The sequence below is a fragment of the Camelus dromedarius genome, chromosome 9 (genome assembly GCF_036321535.1).
Source record: "Camelus dromedarius isolate mCamDro1 chromosome 9, mCamDro1.pat, whole genome shotgun sequence".
In the NCBI taxonomy this organism is placed as follows: Eukaryota; Metazoa; Chordata; class Mammalia; order Artiodactyla; family Camelidae; genus Camelus; species Camelus dromedarius.
Window position 1 is genome coordinate 26235591 of NC_087444.1, and position 6000 is coordinate 26241590.

General features: G+C 50.4%; 1 protein-coding gene across 1 annotated transcript in view; it reads right to left on the reverse strand.

Moving 5' to 3' along the window:
• PLCG2 (phospholipase C gamma 2) overlaps nt 1-4274 on the reverse strand; it is a 142749-nt gene extending 138475 nt beyond the window's left edge. Inside the window, exon 1 of the mRNA XM_031457998.2 lies at nt 4152-4274. The gene's annotated coding sequence lies outside the window, so the exon portion shown is untranslated. The remainder of the gene's footprint in view (nt 1-4151) is intronic.
• Nucleotides 4275-6000: the final 1726 nt, after the last annotated feature.

The window sequence follows — 6000 nt, forward strand, 5'->3', positions numbered from 1 at the left end:
TGCGTGCGCACGCACGACACACACACACACACACACACACACACACACCCATTCCGCCTCCCAAACGCCCAAAGACTCACTGGCCCTAGCTCAGAAGGCACTTGACTGTAGGTTTCCAGATCGCAGACTCCACCAAGTCATTTACACCCCTCAGGGCACACTTCCACGATTGTTCAGGGGAAGATAACAGATTAAAGAACCTCTAATGGTTCTCATAAGGATTCAACCAGATGATATGTCTCAGCCCTTAAAACAAAGATGCAAAGTCAGTGCTCCCGAGATTAAGCTCCTGCTTCAGCCACCATCAACTGTTCCGGGTATCTCTCTCATCTCCCCTCCTCCAAACCCCTTCAGGCTCCCACAGCTGTTACTCTGTAGACAAGCCCCAATTCAGCCAGGGCTGTCTGGGCCTCCTCGCCAAGTTGCGCAAAACCAGGGCCTCAGTTCCCTCAGCTGTGTAATGGGGATGACAGTCCCACCCTCCAGGGGCGCTGAGAGGACGAGCCCCCAGTATCTAGCAGGGCCTCTGATAATATCAATCAGCCAATTGCTCAAGGCGTTAATAAAGCGTCAACTCCACGCCAGGCGAAGAGCTGGGGACTTGTATGCAAATGAGGGGGTGGAAGGAGGGGCCCAGGCCTCATCCTTTGCCCCTTCCTCCCCCCACCTCACACCCAGCGCCAAAGGCACCTCGGCAGGTGTGCTGACAGCCCAAAGATAAAATCGTGAATGACACCTGCTCTCTGCCCATTTGGAAACAGACCAGTCAGCTCAATGGTCCTAACGTAAAGAGTAAGGGCAGCAGCAGGGACACAAGGGTGGGGGCATTAAGGGAGAAGCAGGAAAGGGCCCCCAGCTTAGTATGGGGTGAGGCTGGGAGCTTAGAGCACTCAGAGAAAGCTTCTGGGGAAAGAGGGTGTCTGAATTCCAATCTTTAGGAAAGATGAAGCAGGAGGGAACAGCCTAGTCAGAGAAACGGACTCAAGCAAAGGCCCAGCGGCAGGACTAATTGTTCCAAGAAGTCCGGCTGACAGTGAGGCTCCCCGCTACCGAAGTCCAGCTGACAGTGAGGCTCCCTGCTACCGCCCTCTAATCCAGGTCAGGGGATGAACAAGGTGCCTGTGGCAATACTCACCCTGCTAAATTAACTGTTAATTGGCCCTCCCAGGTGCCTGCACCTACCATATCTGGTTCATCTCATTTATCTCAATGAGAAACACCAGAAGTGAAAACTCAAGTCCCTGGAGGTGAAGTTATGTGATTCAGGTCTCGAAGACATGTGGCAACACCAGGTTGGGAACCCTGGTCTAAATCTCACACCCCGACTCCTTTAGCACCTGCCTTCTGGAATTCAGAATCTGGTGGTAAATCTGGCCAGACAGTAAGTAATTAATTTGGCAAAGAAGTCAAAGGACTTGTCCAAGGTCACAGCGCTGGAACGTGTCAGAACCAGGATTTGAACCTGGTCCAAACTCTGCCACCCTTCACCATGCTGAGCACCCTCAACCAGGCACCTCCTGACTTCTCCACTCCCAGTTCTTAAGGCCCACGTGCAGCAGGGCACAGAAAACACCACCCATTAAACTGGCCAACTGGGAGGCACCAGGGCCCTCAGTTCTTCCTGACCCTGGGAGGGCCTTGGACTTAACCTTCCCAGGAGTCTGGTTACTTCCTGATCAGGAAGCCCAGTGGACTGGCTCAACCATAATCAAGTCTGCAATGTCCCTTCCCCAAGAACTGGGAAGACAATCTCATGGCCACAAGATCCTTGGAGTCAACCACCAGAATCCACTGCTCCCAACTCAGGCTTCCAGAGTTCAATGCTTCAGCAACTATAGCAAAGCAGCCTCCGAGGCCTTGACCCCAGGGGAGGGTACTAGCCATCACAGGCAATTTCCATTTTGCTTCTGCTTTCAAAAAGAAAAGAAAAGAAACAGCCCTGAAATCCCTTTTTTGTTCCTGTTTCTCATCCTCCCTGGGTAACTCTGTAAAATGACTTATGGTGTAAATACAAACATGGCTGAGATTTACTAAGATTCGACTTTTCATGTCCTTCTCTTTGAAATAAACTTCTGGGATACAAGGACCCAGAACCAGGAAGCAGGGGCGTTTCTTCTCTTCGATGCTCTCTGCACATGTTAAAGAAGCTCAGTACTTCATACAAAATTGCACCAAACAATTCTGTCTAGATTTCGGTACAGTTGCATCCCTCACAGGTAACCACCCCTCCTAACGGCCCAAGGGTTGTTACTGCGACATCTCACACCCACTGTGCAGCAACAGGGTGGCAGATATTTTCACTGCAGGAACCAGCAGGGTCAGAGCCATGGCAGGTAGGAATGCTCGTTAGTTCAAATTTTTTAGGGTAACCTGTGAGCGTCTATTAAAACATAAAACATGCATTGCTTTCATCCAGCTTATGTGCAGAAACACACACACAAATGTTCACAGAAGTATCATTTGTAACAGAAAAAAAGAAAGAAAAAAAAACCCAGGAAACAATTCAACTGCTCATGAATGAAGTGGGGAGGGGAGGGGGGATCCCTTAAATGATGGGACATGCACATTAAAGAATGCTGAGTAGCTACTGGAAAGAATGAAGAAGATTTACAAGCAATTTGATCTGTAAAGACTCATGAGACAGATGAAAAAAGAGTTGCAAACTAGTAAGTATAAACATAATATAATTATATTTTTTTAAAAGGTTGTCTGCTTCTAAATCCAGAAGTGGTTACTGTTGGATGAGGGAAGAGGGTAGAGGGGCTGACTTGATTTTGACTGACTTAAGTGGTAACATAATGGATGAATTTTTCTGCTTTGTGTGTTTACTGTTTTCTAAAGTCAGAAGTCTTTTCAAAAGTCTTCTTATCAGCAGTTTCCCACCAACTCCACCCAGCCAAAGGGCTATTCATGGGGGTCCTGACTTTGCTTTTTCCAGAGGAGCTTAACAGGCTCAAGGTCGGAAGGTGGGGGGACAGGGAAGGGGTTGTGGGGAGGGAGCTGCAGCCACCTTAGGCAATTTCAGCATCAATGAAACCTGCAGTGAGTACTGGCCTGAGCTGGTACACATGTGGCACACACGTCTTTGAAACAGGGATAATGGCCTGAGGCCGCCAGGGACCCCTAAATCAGTCATGACACTGCAAAACTGTAGCGAAGGATGATGAATGGGGCCCCACACAGGGCCTTTAACCAGAGGGTCAAGAACTGGCAGAAATCCAAGCCCCAAATCTCCACAGCCCTGGAATTTAGGCCTGGGTGGCTCCTATATCCAGGGGAAGAAAGTGAGGCTCAGAGATTCTTCAACTTGCCCAAGGTCACAGAGCTGGAACTGAAATTCGAATTAAGTTGACAAACAAGGCCACCTGTTTCCCATGCGCCGTGTCACACACATTCCACCCCTCCCCCCCATACTTTCTTACTCTGGTTCAAGATCAAGGTGCTAAAAGAGCCCCTCCCAGGCCCCTTCTGGAATCCAGGAGCCAACCCCCCAGTCCAAACGGGACACATCTTTCCCTCGAATTCTTCCGCTATGGGGGTAACAACCTCTTTGGGATTCCAGACCACAAACAGGAAAATGCAGAGACGCGCACACGTAGTTATGCACACCTGTGGGGTGGGAAAGGGAATCATGAATTCCCCGAAAACCCTTATCTCTCAGGGCGAAGGGCTGCGCCTTCTGTGGTATCGCTCTGCCACCTACCCACCCGCAACCACCTGTGTGATACGGGGAAGTGCCAGGGTCCGGCCTGCCTCCTGGAGCCAACAAGCCCGGGGCGCAGAGGTGGCCAGGAAACACGCCCGACCCCACTCGGGACCCGACGGCCACCGGAGCCTTGAAGACGCACAAGCCACAGAGCAAGTCGCGCTGTTGCCTCAGTGTTCCCATTCAAAGCCGGGCCTCCCCAGGGCACAGACCGACGAAGTGGCGCCGGCCCAGGGTGAAGTGGCTGGCGATGCCGCCTGGAACCCCGCCGTCACCGCCCGGGCCCCAGGCACCGCGGGCTGGGGCCCCGACAGTGCGCCCCACCCCTGCCTGCGCCAGCTGCGTCCGGGCGCAGATGCCCCCTAGACGCCGTTCCCCGGGCGCTGGTTCCCGGGCGCAGGTCCCCGGGCGCCCGCGTGCTCTCCAGCCCGGCCGGGCCACTCACCTGGCCGCGCCCCCGCCGCGGGTCCCGATTCTGGGGTCCCGCGCGCCGCCGCCCGCCGTCCGGGCTCCGGGCACTCCCTGCCGCGCAAACCCTCCGACGCGGGCGCTGCTACTTCTGCTTCGGCCGCGGTCGCGCGCCACGTGACTCCTCCGGGGCCGCCCCCTGCCCCGGCCCCGGGGCGGGCCCAGCCTGGCCTAGCATCCCCTGGGCCACCTCCTCCCTGGGGGCGGGCCAGACCTGGGACCCCGCCTCCGCGGGCGGAGGAAGAAACTGAGGCAGCGGGAGAGGATCGACCTGCCCCAAGTCTCCTGCAAGGTGAATAGAAAACTTCCAGACAGACTGGCATTTATGGAGTGCCTACTGCCTACACGTGTTTTACATGCATTTAATATACTCCCCATAATCACCGGGAGTTGGTGATTATGGTCCTAATTTGAAATCACCGCTGAGGCTGCGCTAGTGTCATACAGCTTACTACCTGGGACATGCCGCTTACATACCCTCAGCCAGTTTCCTCATAGGATCAGATAGGATCCGATAGGATCCAAATAGTGCCAGCCCCAAAAGTTTGTTGAATACTGGGGAATTGATCTCCCATTTTCCCAATAAGATTTTTTATGGCTCACTTTATAAACTTCTAAGCGTATAGATGACATGGCCAAATGCCTAGTTATGGTATTTAGTTGATTTGTTTAACTACACCGAGACTATTTCAAGCCACATATTGTAAGATGTAACATATTCTTTAGGAGAAATATTGCTTTTTCGCATTTTCTGTTTCATGAAGCAATTTTACTCAAACCTTTCATATGCATCTTTGACATACGCCTGTTGTGACTAGAGCGTTTTCCAGTCATCTACAGAGCTGTCAGGACATGTCAGTTCTGCTCTTAAGCCACTTGAGTTACAGCATTTTTTTGAATCTGTGAATGTTGCTCTGGCCAAAAATGTTATATCTGAAGCCACAGGACTCATTCACTGACTAGTAAATCTGAATTCCTTTCTTTCCCTGCTTCTGTCTCAGGGGTGTACCCATTGCAATTCCCCCACAGATCACTTACTGCACTGTTTTTAAAAGAAATCTTTGAAAAGTTTGTTAGACCATCAAGCACTTGGAAAGGTGGGGCCAACTCCCCAGGAATGATGGCGGAGTCTGGGTTAAATTTCTTTGCCTTTTTTTTTTAGAACCTCAATTTATATTTGTTTCCAACAATCCGTTAACATTTCTGTTTTGGTCCATGTTATCTAATGTACATGATATATTAGTACAACCATATACATATACAATTTATTATTACAGAATCCACGTGAATAGGGAAGCGTGTTAAACCCCTTGCTGATAAAATGAGCCTAAGCGCAGTTCTGGAAACCACTGTGGAAAGCCTTGGCTCCTAACCTCTGTCCAGACAGATGCTAATTCTGGTTGAAGTTTTCCCTGATCCCTAGGAACCAAGCAAGAAAAGAACATGTAGAAGATGCTACAGCTTGAAGTATTATCTTTTAATCTGTGATTGTGAGCCTACAGCATTTTTGGAGTTAAAATGTTGCATTTGTGATGGCGGTCACAGGAGATGGCAGTTTGCTTTTTTCATAGTTTTAATTGCTTTTCCTCTTTGCCTTGTTTTTCACCCTCAGATCAACAGCTAAAGGAATGAATGAATGAATGAATCCAGTGCAAAGAATGGGAGTGTTTGGGGCTCCTCATAGCCTCTTTTTCTCAAACTCCAACCTGACTGTTCAGAATAAAGTAATTAAGATGATAGCCCTGATTCTGGGAGGACTGAAATACAAAATGACATCATGGGGAGGGGAGAAGCCAGCCTGTATGTTCAGATACATACGGCAGAAA